The sequence below is a fragment of the Grampus griseus genome (genome assembly GCF_964374135.1).
Source record: "Grampus griseus genome assembly, chromosome: 11".
In the NCBI taxonomy this organism is placed as follows: Eukaryota; Metazoa; Chordata; class Mammalia; order Artiodactyla; family Delphinidae; genus Grampus; species Grampus griseus.
Window position 1 is genome coordinate 20,618,919 of NC_139005.1, and position 14,811 is coordinate 20,633,729.

Sequence of the window (14,811 nt, forward strand, 5' to 3'; positions counted from 1 at the left end):
GAATGGCCATCCTCAAAAACTCTACAAACAATAAATGCTGGAGAGTGTGTGGAAAAAAGGGAACCCTCTTGCACTGCTGGTGGGAATGTAAATTGATACAGCCACTATGGAGAACAGTATGGAGGTTCCTTAAAAAACTAAAAATAGAAGTACCATATGACCCAGCAATCCTACTACTGGGCATATACCCTGAGAAAACCATAATTCAAAAAGAGTCATGTACCACAATGTTCATTGCAGCACTATTTACAATAGCCAAGACATGGAAGCAACCTAAGTGTCTACTGACACATGAATGGATAAAGAAGATGTGGCACATATATACAATGGAATATTACTCATCCATAAAAAGAAACAAAATTGAGTTATTTGTAGTGAGGTGGATGGCCTAGAGTCTGTCATACAGACTGAAGTAAGTCAGAAAGAGAAAAACAAATACCATATGCTACCATATATATATGGAATCTAAAAAAAAAAAGGTTCTGATGAAACTACGGCCAGGACAGGAATAAAGATGCAGACATAGAGAATGGACTTGAGGACAAGGGGAGGGGGAAGTGTAAGCTGGGACAAAATGAGAGAGTAGCACTGACATGTATACACTACCAAATGTAAAATAGATAGCTAGTAGGAAGCAGCTGCATAGCACAGGGAGATCAGCTCTGTGCTCTGTGACTATCTAGAGGGGTGGGATAGGGAGGGTGGGAGGCAGACACAAGAAGGAGGGGATATAGGGATATATGTATACATATAGCTGATCCACTTTGTTATACAGCAGAAACTAACACAACATTGTAAAGCAATTATACTCCAATAAAGATGTTAAAAAACAAAAACAAAAACAAGGTGTCCCCAACCCCCAGGCCACACAACAGGAGGTGAGGTGAGCAGCGGGTAAGCGAAGCTTCATCTGTATTTACAGCCGCTCCCCATCACTCGCATTATCGCCTGAGGTCCGCCTCCTGTCAGATCAGCGGTGGCATTAGATTCTCTTAGGAGCACGAACCCTACTGTGAACCGTGCATGCAAGGGATCTAGGTCATGCCCTCCTTATGAGAATCTAATGCCTGATGATCTGAGGGGGAGCTGAGGCGGTGACGCTAGCGCTGGGGAGCGGCTGCAAATACAGATTATCATTAGCAGAGAGGTTTCACTGCACAGAGACCATAATAAATCACTTGCTTGCAGACTCATATCAAAGCACTATCAGTGAGTGGTAAGTGAAAACAAGCTGAGGGCTCCCACTGATTCTGCATTACGGTGAGTTGTATAATCATATCATTATATATTACAATGTAATAATAATAGAAATAAAGTGCACAATAAATGTAATGCACTTGAATCATCCTGAAAACATCCCCCTCACCTGGTCTGTGGAAAAATTGTCTTCCACAAAACCAAAAAGGTTGGGGACCGTTGGTTTAAACACAGGCAAATTGTGTCTTATTCATCTTTCTATCCTTCACAGTGCCTAGCTACACACACTGTAGGAGCTCACTAAATGTTTGTCAAATTTCTGACCAAATAAATGAATAACTAATGACTGCCGCCTTATTTCTATTCAGAAAAGTGTGAATCAAACCTGCCTGTACGCCTTTCCCAGATGAAATGAAGAACTAGATTCTAATGGAAGTAGTTTGGGTCTCAGGATGGCTAACCAAGGTCCTTCTATGCTCAAAATCACAAATTGAAAAAAGAAAAAAATATGAGTGTGCCTCTTAAATTTCTTAGAAGCCTTCTATTATCCTGATGGAGAATGAATGACAAAATTTGGAGGATTTTCAGAGTTGAGGGTCTTGGGAAGCGTTGTTTTGTTTTAGCATTAAAGTGCATTCTCTAATCCCTCCTTTACACACACACACATACATACACACGCGCAAAGAAGATGCCACATCTGAAGAAGTTTGGGTACCTCCTAATTACAGCCTAGCCCTTAAATGTTAACGTTTCCTAGAGTTCCGTCATTGGTTCAACTCTCTTTCTACTCTTCATGCTCTCATTAAAGCCCTTAGTGACCCGAGTGGACCTGTCCCTCTAGCCCCATCCTCTACTATTCTCCTCCTCATAACATTTACTCATGGTTCATAGATATTCATAGCTCTCCAATTAGCACATCTCATTCTGTGTCTTTCCACCTTTGCTCGTGTTATTCCTTCTGCCTGACTTGCCTTCTAAACGCCCCAACCTCACTTCTTTTCCCCTTCCCCACCCCAGTCTCCCTTAGCCTGCCACCTCCTTTTCACACTATAAACACAGTTTAGGCATTATCATCATCCAACAGCATCCACCCACCCATCCATCACTGGGCTAAATGCAGTGCCCTTCGTCTGGATTCCTAGAGCATCCTGAGAACAACTCCATCATAGCCTTTGCCATATTTTTCAAAGTGTCCATTTTATGTTCCTGTCTCCCCCATCAGATCTTGATTTACTTGAATGAAGAGACTGTTTCTTCTTCATCTTGGTATCTCCAGCACCTCATTTGATGCCAGCACCTGTGGATGTTCAGTAATTATGTGCTGAGCTGATGTGAACTGAAATAAACTAAACTGATGTTTAGTTTAAACCCTAATGCCCTTAATTTTCATTGTGGAGAAAAAAAAATAATCCTCTACCTTTGTATTCTTAAACTGGGAAAATTGGTTTTCTCCTCCCTTTTTAAACACTATTTTCCCTTTTAGAATATGATTCTTCAAGACTTAAGACTTTCCAGAGGAGGTAAGAATTTAGTAAAATGTTCTATAGAGGTTTGATATTTCTCTAAATCTGTTTTATTCTCCAAGTCATTTCGGACTAGAAAATGATTCTTGGTATCAGTAACTGAAAAGAAAAGAGCAGTCCAAGTCTTTAACACCAAGCACTCGAGGAGCGTAGTGAAAAACACAAGCGACTATGGGCCGTGTGGGTGGACTCAGCATGGCCGGAGTGCTCTGACTCCTGGAGAAGCCCCCTTCAGGGCACTGTGCCACCAGCTCTAGACGAGATAGTTTTGAGCCTTTAGTTAACTGAGAGCAAAAAGATGTCACATTTTTGCGGGGAATGGGGAGAATGTCACCATCAGATTTTTCAGGACCATCTAAGGTGAAGTGTGTGGTGAGAATTCAGCTTTGGAAAGCACACAGAGGGTTCTGCCATCAGGCCTTTTAGAACACCCCCAAATCCACTGTAGGTAGCACTTAGGAAATTAGTCAACGGTGGAGACTGTTTACCGTTCCCTTGATTGCTCCAGGGAAGATTTATGCTTTTTAAAAAAAATGAAGAAAAGAAAAGAAGAAGAAGGGTGGGGAGGAGAAGAGACCATTGTTGGCATCCCAGGTTTTTTAAAGCTGTATATGGTCTCACTGAGCAAATAAAATAGTTCTAGGCAATGCAGTCTTTTATGTAGAGGCCAGCAAACTCAAATGAACCCATGCACAAGGTAGCAGGTAGACTGAGCACTGTGCCATGCATTCCAAGCAAGGAATGTAATGTTCAATGAAACTTGGCTCAAATATCCCTACATTAAATATTTTATTGGGTATAGTATTTATACACACTCTGGTGAAAAATCTTGTCTTACAGCTTTCCATTGACCTTTCCAGATAATATAATCTCTGGTTCCTCTGAACCTGGATTAAGAATTTTTTTTTTCTCTTTTTTTTTGCGGTACGGGGGCCTCTCACTGTCGTGGCCTCTCCCGTTGCGGAGCACAGGCTCCGGGCGCGCAGGCTCAGCGGCCACGGCTCACGGGCCCAGCCGCTCCGCGGCATGTGGGATCCTCCCGGACCGGGGCACGAACCTGTGTCCCCTGCATCGGCAGGCGGACTCTCAACCACTGCGCCACCAGGGAATCCCTGGATTAAGAATTTTAATTTGACAATTCAACCAATCTTAGAATTGCTGTCATCACTAAATTTTTTTAATATGGTGGTAGAAAAGACATATGTTCTGCTTTCACTTCAAGCTACATTATAAAACCAAAAATACACTTTCTCCCTAGTTCAGAGAAAGAGCCTAGACTAAGTACAAACCCATAACGTGTCAGGACAACCAGTTCACAAAACCAGTTCATCCTTTTCTGAATCCTTGGCTCAGTACCAGTGGGAAGTGTAATACACTGAGCTACATAAATACACTCCACCAATGTGTTAATAAATTAATAACTTGAGAAATACATATTTAGACTTCATATGAGTAGGAGTGATTCCAGAGTCTGAAATATCTTATTGAAACATTTGGCTATAAAAAAATAACAGAAAATATTTACTATGAGAACATATTTCTCATCATCTTGTGGCTACTTTGGTATTAGATAGAAAGTCTAAAAATTCCTAATCTCTTTTGCTGTCTTATAAAAACCTTATGGTTAGCATATCGTTTTAAGATAGCAGAAAAAGACTTACAATACGCTTATGGCAAAACTAAAACAGCTTATTATCTATTTCACAAGATACTAGTATAACAACACACACATACATGTAAAACTTCTTTGTCTATTGCCTAAAGTCAAAATATTATGAAAGAAAGAGTTCAGGATCTTGAAAATTAATCAATGCACTCAACATCAAAATTCTAAGTGTACAAATGTTCAGCAGGGAAATGTGTTCAAAATAGATAAAAAGTAGCTTTCCAGTAATGTTGACCAGGCAAGATTATTGTGATATTTGCAAAAGAGAATTTCAACAAAAGAAGACTTGCATATTTAATTCACTCGCTTTAATTTCTCCCTGAATATAATGGAGATTGAATTCATTTGCATCAGATTTTGGTGTTAATGCTGAAGAATTTATTAGCCCCTTTTCCAGCACTGTGTTAGAAGTACTTACTTTCTTTCCTCTAGTTGTTCTAAGATTTTAACCTCACGGGAGTCGGGAAGTTTCAACAGAATATCAGTGTAAAATCACCAGTCTCAGGCTTGGATTCCTGGGGCAGCTGCGGCCAGGTTTGTTGTGTGTTGTCCTAGGCACCGGCTGTGCCGATAGTTGCAGGGGGAATGTCCTCTATTTATCTAGGCATGGTGAACTGCATCAGGTATGAGTAAATAACAGCCAAGGTCTAATAGCCACTGCACTCAAAACATTTACTGTATGAAAGTTTGTGCCTGACTGGCTCAAGTATGCTTATTATAATAGACTAAGAAAAAAAATGCAGATGGTATATGGTTACAAAAACATGGTGGCAATTGAAAACTCTGTAGCTTTTCTTTATTCTGAAGATCACTACCCACCTCCCTGACTACGATTGTCTTTGTTCTAAGAAGGATGACCATGTTAAGATCAAAGTTCTGGGCCTGTAAGATGCATCATGTAAAAGGCAGTCTTCTTGGTTGTCTATAAAATGACAAAGAAAACACGAATAGAAATTCGTCCTTTGTTTCTTATAAGAAAAACAGTAGCTGTCTATAATTAGGGACCATATGTTTTCATTAAAACCTGAAAAATCTAAATTTATAACTTCTTAATCAAAAAATTCCAGCTTTGGCTAACACCCCCTTTTTAAAAAAATTTCATCACATAACTGGCACAATTTTAGATTGGCTAGTTTCTGCCCAGTTTTCTGCAAATATTCAAAAGCAGCAGTAACATTTCCTTTCTTAACGCAAAGGACTTGGTCAAGGTCTTTCATCAAATCATTGAATCTATTTATCCAAATGTATCTGTCCAGATTCTGGTCTCTAAAGGCATTTGAATCTAAGCCACTCAGAGATCTGACGTTTTATGTTTGCATATCAGATTATTCTGCTGTGCTATTAAAAGTACATCTTCAGTGAAATGAAATTGGATGATTTCTAATCTTTTATGTTCAAACTTTTTATGTTTTAGAACTCTCCAAGGAAACTGGTATCATTTTCAATGGTAGTGCATTTCATAGCTTATAGGCCTCAAAATCTGGAGTTCTTTCTTAATGATTTCTGCAGTAATGACTGAGGTCTTTTACTGTCATGTACACAGGAAACGCAGTTGGTTTGGGGATGGGAGAGAGAACAAGTCATGACAGGTAAAAACAAATTGAAAGAGAAATACTAGCAATGTTGTTAGAAGCAGAAACTTTAATTTTCTGTTGTCATTGAGCCGAAAGTGATATGAACTAATGAAAGCAACAAATCTCGGTGCGGCATAAACATGGGGACTAAAAACATAAAAGGGGGAAAATAAGAAGTCCTTCTAATGAGGTTGCAACATGATGAGATATCATCATTTTCAAAAGAAGCTGAACTTCCGAAGAAACACACAGCAGTCCCACCACTGGTGTTCTCATGGGAAGTTGTTTTGGGAAAGAAGGAAAAGGAAAACTGACAATATTCTAGCAATGTGAGGCTCCTGTGTTATGTACTCAGGAGATTTAACTGAACAGAAGGATGACAGCATAGAGGCTTTCATATCTACCTTTATTAGCTTAAGAAATTTAACATTTAGATTCACTGTCCATGTTTATGTGTTATTTTCACCATGTTATTATAAATATAAATATATGAGAGATACATTCTCTGAGATGTACACCAAACTCCTAATGGTGACTATTTCTGAAGAGTGATGTCGTGGGGAATGGGATGGGGGAGGACTTCCACTTTTTAATTTGTATGATTCTGCAGTTTAATTTTTTATGTGTGTGTATTTTACACAATAAAATGTATACCTGTTTCCTTTGTAATTCATAAGCAGAAACTATGATATACCCTATGTTTTAAAAAAACCCAACCTGTCCTGGCCATCCATGCTAAGAATTAATTTATGCTGAGCTAGACCCTTGTGGTAAGTTTAATAACTAAAACCTCTTAGCTTTACTTATGTAGTGAGTTTTTCTCTATCACAAATACTTTTAACGTGAAATTCTAATGTAATATGAACAGGTAATATTGTTTCTAATGTTACTGCTTCTTTTTAGGAATAAAAATGTAGCACACCACCTGACTCAATCACTGCCTGCCAGGGGATACGTGATCACAACTCAGGGTTTACCAATTTCCCCAGGAGCATGCCATGGGCAGGGAAACTTGGGGACTTCTTTTGCTTTCCATGTTTGCACTTCCCAGTGGACACAAGTGATGGACACAGAGCCTAAAGGACTCACAACTGACACTACTCAAGGTACAGCATGAGCCAGGGGTTAGAGTTGCCATGACCAGCCACTTCTATCTTGGCACCCCCATCTAAATCCTATCACCCCTCAAAAAATCATCATCAACATATCTTCCATTTTGGTGCCAGCCATACTGGTAGTTATTTCATATGCATATCCATATACATTGTGTCTAAAAACAGGACTTCCCTGGCGGTCCAGTGGTTAGGACACCGCTTTCACTGTGGCGGGCCCGGGTTCAATCCTTGGTCTGGGAACTAAGATTCCCACAAGCTGCAGGGCAGGGCCAAAAAAAAAAAAAGTAATTCACCAAACCCTCATCCTTCACAAAATGTTGCAGATTCTATTCTCCAGGAAACAGACCCTAAAACAGAAAGCTGTTCACTGGATGTTACAAGGTGTGTTCTTGGGGTCAATATTTGTACAGATGTTAAGGAATTAGGTAGGATCGGGCAGAGGGAGCAATTGGGCTGCAATGAAGTCCCAACAGAGCCTTAACCAGTCCTACGGGGGAGCTCTGCAGCTGGGATGGCCCTGCAAAGTTGTCTGGAATTGAAGCAAGGTCCCCCTTGGAAACCAGTGTTTAGACGCAGGCAGGGGCAGCACCTTGGGTAAAGTGGCTCTTTTCAGCCCAGTGCAGTGACCAGAGAGGGACGCTCGCTCAGCTGCGAGAAGTCAGCATCATACTGCCAGCAGCAGGAGGCACAAGTGCTTCCATCCTGAAGGGTGGATGGGAGCAGTGCTCACAGCGACCAGCGTACTAAATATGTCAGCGTCTTTCTACAATAGAATGTTGGAACGTATCTGTAAGACTGAGAAGTTGGCACCTATTAACTGAGATTTATTCTGTCTGGCTCATTTGTACACTCTTAATGGGCCACCATGCATAAATATTCTCTAGCTCATTCATTAATTCATGTAATGTCATTCAATTAAAAAACTGTAGGTTGAGTACCTACACTGTGCAGAGCACTGCTTAGCTCTGGTGATAGAAGAATGAACAAGGCAAAGTGCAGAAGGATGATAATCACGCTATCAAGTATTTATTGAGTTGTTACCTTGAGGCAAGCTTTGTGCATCTCATTTTAATTTTCTAACAACTTTGTAAAATTAAATTCTATTTTCATCTCCATTGTGCTAGTTGGGGAGACTCAAAATTGGAGGGGTTTAGTAACTTTTCCAAGGTCACTCAGCTAATAAGGTGCGGAACAGGGTTTGCGCCCAAAGAGAGTAATTCCAGAACTGGAGCCCCTAGCCTTTCCATGAAGGAAAAGTAACATAGAAAGACTGTCTCGGTATAAAGTGATAAGCGCTGAATGGTAACAGAGGAAGACAATCTCGGTATAAAGTGGTAAGAGCTGAGGAACAGTGTTGAGCAAGAATGTGCAGGAAAGAGCAGTCCAGCCTGGAGACGTGGGGTGAGGATTAGGGTCATCAGAGCGAATAAGGGTTAAAGAGCTTTCCAGGCAGATGGACTACCACAAACAAGGCAAGGACTTAAGGTAGAATTACAAGTAGTTCAAGGTTACTAGAGCATAAAAATGCAAAGCAGGGAGCAGCAGTAGGTGAAATGGGGCCAGGTCAAGGTAGGTCGGCTGTGCCCTGCTCAAGAATGTCTACTTGGGGGGCTTCCCTGGTGGCGCAGTGGTTGGGAGTCCGCCTGCCGATGCAGGAGACGCAGGTTCGTGCCCCGGTCTGGGAAGATCCCACATGCCGCGGAGCGGCTGGGCCCGTGAGCCATGGCCGCTGAGCCTACGCGTCTGGAACCTGTGCTCCGCAACGGGAGAGGCCACAGCAGTGAGAGGCCAGCGTACCGCAAAAAATAAAATAAAATAAAATAAAAGAATGTCTACTTAGGGACTTCCATGGTGGTCCGGTGGTTAAGACTCCGCGCTTCCACTGCAAGGGGCACTGGTGGGGGAACGAATATCCCGCATGCCCAGGCGCGGCCAAAAAACAAAACAAAGAATGTCCGCTTAATCCTAGAGGACAGAAATCTATTCAAAGGTTTAAAATAAGGAAGAACAAGGTGGGATTTGTGTTTCAAAAGATCTCTCTACTCAGTGGAGCATGTAGGGTGCGGTGCCAACCTGAAGATGGTGAATGCTGTGGGGGAAGGGAGGAGAGAGAGCGCACTGATGGCTGGAAGCTGACCAGGTCCTTGGTGGTGTTGCTGACTCACACAAGGAGTCAGAAGGAGCCTTCGGTGGGGAGAGGGAGGGTTGCACTGTGATGAGGAAAGGCTAGAGGGCAGATGTTTAATTCAGGTTAGCACTGTGTTTAAGGAGGTTACGGAACATACAAATATATATGTCCAGTGGGCAGCTGGATATTCAAATTGGAAGTGCAGATGAGAGATGGGGGCCGGATGAGAGACATATTAGAAGGTAAGTGGTAGTGAAAACTGCAGAGCTAAAATGACACTGTGGAGGTTTTCTACACTGAGAGCGGACAATAAGGACAGTGGTAGACTGAGGCCCAAACCTTCGAGAAGGGCAAGAGGAGGAGAGTTTACAAAGGAGGACAAAGGGTTTGAGAGGGCAGAGGACTGCCCAGTGTCAGAAAGAAAGAGAGCGAGCGCTTTCCAACAAAGAGAGTAGTTCCAGTGTCAAAGGCATGTGATAAATCAGTTAAGTATTGGAAAGTGTTTATGGGGCTTGGCAACACGCCAGCATTGCTGACTTTTCCAGGAGCGCTTCTTAGAAGCGGAGATGGTAGGAATCGAGTACCCTGAGGTGGAAAGGTGAATCGGAAGTAAAAGGGGAGAGCTACAAGGCATTGACAGTTCGTTCAAGAAGGTTGAGGGAAATGAGTGCAAGGTGGGAGCTACAGGGAACCCAGTGTAAGAGGGTTGTTGCTTTTCTGTTTTGTTTTGTTTTTTTTTTTAACATTTCCTAGATAACTAATATATGTCAGACACTAGGAAGATAATTTTATCTTGAGACCTGGTCCCTGCCTTCAAGTTACTCATAGTCTAGTGCCAGAGACAGAAACGTGAATAGCCACAGAAAAATGTGATGAGAGTGGTGATGGCCGTGTGATGCAAGAACCAGGGGAAGAGGGAGGAGAAAGCCCCTGTCTTTGCTTGGAGGTCAGGAAGTAGGTGAATCAGCAGAAGAGCAGCACATGATCAGCAGAAAACGGAACAGCTGTGGGACAGCACGGCGCCGTGTAAAAGACGGGAACATTCGCTGAAACGAACGTTCCGTGTGGCTGAGCGCAGGAGAATGATAGAGGCAAGAGATGACACTAGGAGGGTAAGACTGAGTTCCATTTACCGAGGGCTTTGTTTGCCGCATTAAAGAATTGAACCCTTTTCTAAGTAATGGGGGAGCTGACTGAAGGGCTTTAAGCAGACCAAGTAATATGAACACTAGTGTTTTACAAGACCCTGAGAGAAAAGAGGGCAGCTTAGAGGAAGCAACTACGGAGTCAGGAAGACAAGTTATGAGACCACTGCCGTTTATGCTGGGGGAGTGACTAATGTAGCCAGGATGGAAGTGAAGAGGAGGAATAGATTTGAAGGGAAATAAGAGATAGAATGCACAAAATATGATTATACTTATGTGGGGTGGCAGAAAAGGAACAGTAAACGATCATTCCAGATTTCTGAATTGGTGGCTGGATAGATGTAGAACCTATAACGAGAAAGTTTTAACGTTTTTAAAACATAAGGAGTTTGATCCTAAGATGCCCGTGTGATATCCAAGTGCACAAATATCCAAGTACCCACATTATAATGTTGAATTAAAATAAAAGCAGAGGCAATCATCTGTAAGCTATGGTTGCAACCACATACACCATGTGGAACTGAGACATGAGTTGTGCAGATGGTGGAAACGTGAGGATTCTCCCCCTCTATTTTCTAAAATGTAATTATATCATTTTTACAGCAAAAAGAAAGTCCATCTGTGCTTGGCACAGCTAAGAAATATATAAAGCACATTCAACAGATATGATTCTCTTCCACGGGAGCCTATAAATCTTTTCTACTCTAATGACCTCAGCTCAGTGTACTTTGGAAACCAGGTCCTGAAGCTTTTCCCTCACTCGCTGGAACAGCTAAGCCTCTGGAATCTTAAATCCTGTGTTCCACCCTCAGACCACTGCTGCCTATCTTTCTAGCTCCTTCATGCCTATCATTCCCATGATACGTGCTTTTCAACTTCATCAAAAGCTCCAGTTCCTTATAACCTCAACTTGACATCTCCAAATCTTTGACTCATCTTTTCCAACTAGGATGACTGATATAACTTCTTTTTATATTTCCTTGTCTAAATTCCAAAGCCTTGCTCATCCTCTCCCACCCCCAGATGCATGATATTGGGAGGACATCTAATCTTATAGACACACGAAGATATTAAACCCCAATCAGGAGGCAACTTTGACCACTACTTACGGCAGAGATTGGTAATTGCCTATCCCATATCCTTCTTCCTTCCTAATAGAATCCAATTGTCTTCAGCATGACAGTGTGCATAGCCAAAGATTACACTTCTCAGATTCCCTTACAAATAGAGGTAACCAATGAGATATATGTAGTAGTCATCTGGGTAGGGGTCCCACAAAGATCTTTAAAGGGAGCTGACTCATCTGGGAGGTCTGCTTCCTTTTGTCCTTTCCCCTTTCTTCCCTCTTCATTACTGAGATATAATGGCTGGAACTTCAGCAGCAATTTTACAACCATGAGGAAACCTTTAAAAAGTCTCTGCATGCTAAAGACAGTGGGACAGAAACATGGAAGGAGCCTGAGGGCATTGACAATATTGCATAGTTACTATATAGCCCTGGACTTCCTGCTTGCAGGCTTTTTTTGTTTGTTTTATGTCAAAGAAAACAGACACCTACCTTTTAAAAGTCACCATTATCAAGTAATTGTTACTAATGATTTGACAATTCCTAATAGACACACTACTTCATTCATTCATTCATTCATTGACTACCATGCATTTGCCGACTGCTGTTCCGACTTCAGCATTATTTGAGAAGTTTGGGTAAAAACAGAAAAAGGTATAAGAATAGTCTTAGAGTATATGTAAATCCCTATTTCTTCTATTTAAGGGAAGACAGATATATCTTAAAAATCAGGATGAACTCCATGGCAATCTAGATTTTTCAAACACACTAAAAACTATGGACAGTAAGCGCTGTGCATTATCAAAGATGGCAGAGGGAGAAGTGGGACACAGTGATTGAGAAGGAAGGCGATGAGGTCAAACCATTCCTTTTCAGGCTGGAAGGAAAATCATGAGCAATGGATCAGGAAGGAAAACATAAAGCATAATTTCAGGAGGTACTAAGGACTACAGTCTGGCTGGACTCATTCTGCTGTGAGCCCTCAGGTAAAACGGCCATCCTCTCTGTTCTGGAGCTTTCCCCCTTGCAAAACCACATGTTTATAACACGCTTAGAGGTTGTCGGGTGAACTCGGTACAACACGGTCAGTGGCACAGGATTTTTATTATTGTACCACGCTTACCTTTCTTCATAAGGTTGCTATAAGATTAACAACTTGACACGGCATTAATATTTCACAGACCTTCATGTCTTCATGTCCTAAGTTGTCTGCTAATGCCTATGGGGTTTGTGCTAAACGAAATCGCTCTTCAAGGTGTATTTTGTGGGGTCCTCCCTGGTATGGCCTCCTTTGCTCAGTGCGTGTGCCTTACTATGTTTCTGTCCTGTTGCGCTGTATTGGCTAATGTATCATGTCACTAAAGGTTTTGTTGTAATCTTTTACCAAACAATGTCATAAGCAGAATACACTCATCTTTCTATGGTCACAGTTCAGAAAGCTACACTGCTATTTGTCACTTAAGTGAGTGTAGGCAATGTTTAACCATCTGTGTACCACTGATATAAGACAGTACAAAAACTGACTACAGTAAAAACAAATACATTTCTATCTCCTCCTTTTCTCTCCAGTACGGATCCTAACTTGTCTCTAAGTCTTTAGTTAACTGACCCTACTCCTCAATTCCTTCTTTTCTCTTGACTCATTTCCTCTCTCTTCAAGTCTTTAATAATATTAAATGGCGTTTTTCAGATTTCTTCTACAGCCATTGAGTATTTCAGCATAAGGCTAATCTTTCAGTAACTCAATGCCTGGAGCAAAGGCCTTAACCTGCTTCAATCTGACAATCTGACTTCGTTTTCTAAAACCTGGTACTGTTTAAGACAAAAGTATCATGGGCTGTGTGCTGGGCATGTCAGAGACCAAACTTACTTAACCTGCGGAAGAAACATCTTTGGGGAGGCTCTTGGGAGATGGGAGGACAAAGATCTTTATCCATCCTGGCTCCAAGATAAGGACCGATGTGCCCTCACACTGAACTTTTTTTTTTTTTTTTTTTTTTGCTCCTGACCTGGGAGCAAATGGCAAAGATCAGGGTCCTCCTCTCTGATTGGAAGGCACTAAAGCCAATCATATTCACCTTGCCGAGCAATCATTTAGGTAATGGCATTCTTTTCAGATGTCCCCCATGAAAAACCAGCACGAAGGGTCTTAAGTTCTTGGATAAGTTTACCAGCTTCAATGTTAGATATGATGGAAAAATCCTGTAAACAACATTTAAAGGCGAACTCTGTTGAGTTTGGATGACAACATTATTCAATTGTATTCTGCATATTCCTGTTCAAGCTCCTGCTACAAATGAAAAGTTAACTATTCTCTTGTCATGGAAGCCCACACCAGCTGGGAGAGGAAAATTCACCACTTTCTACCACTTTCTACCAGGAAGATCAGAGGCTGTTTCTAGCAAGGCAAAAACTGGTTAAAGACTGTGTGTGTTACTGGGGATGTGTAAGCAATTAGCTCCTGCCATCACACACAGGATACATAAAGTGCACTGCAGAAGGTGGGCAGGAGCATAAGTACAGCCCTATTTATCCACCCCTAAATCCATTTTCTTGCCTTTCGTCTTGCTAACATCTACCCCAAGACACCCCAAATGAGACACAAGGAACTTCAAACCCCTCTTCACAGAGAGGCAATGTGCATTCACGATCTGCCCAAAGTGCTTCTATCACCTACTGGCTGTGGCTCATGAGCAATTCTCATAAACTCTTTGAGCAGCAATTTCTCATTCTACAAAACAGTGTGACTGGGCTACCCTGGTGGCACAGTGGTTGAGGATCTGCCTGCTAATGCAGGGGACACGGGTTCGAGCCCTGGTCTGGGAGGATCCCACATGCCGCGGAGCAACTAGGCCCGTGAGCCACAACTACTGAGCCTGCGCGTCCGGAGCCTGTGCTCCACAACAAGAAAGGCCGCGACAGTGAGAGGCCCGCGCACCGCGATGAAGAGTGGCCCCCACTTGCCACAACTAGAGAAAAGCCTTCGCACAGAAACGAAGACCCAACACAGCAAAAATAAATTAATTAATTAATAAACTCCTACCCCCAACATCTTTTTTTAAAAAAACAACAACAACAGTGTGGTTAATACCTACTGTGCTGGTTATTGGGATATTTAGCAATAATATACATAAAGTATCTGGCATATAGGCAGCTTTCAATACATGATAAACATTGCTGTAAATATATAACAAATCTCCATGTTTTCCCCAAAACACACACACACACACACACACACAAACACACACACAACAAGGGTGGGGAGAAGAGAAGGGGAGAGAAGGGGGCAATAATTCTACGCTGTTGAGAAAGGAGAAGCCTATAGAAACATATTTTTGTTATTTTATCATTTCACCATTTTGGGTTTAATATAGAATTTACCTGAGCTATAGATTTT

General features: G+C 41.8%; 1 long non-coding RNA gene across 1 annotated transcript in view; it reads right to left on the minus strand.

The window, feature by feature from the left end:
- LOC309830296 overlaps positions 1 to 14,811 on the minus strand; it is a 125,305-nt gene that overhangs the window by 78,313 nt on the left and 32,181 nt on the right. The gene's annotated exons all lie outside the window — the stretch shown is intronic.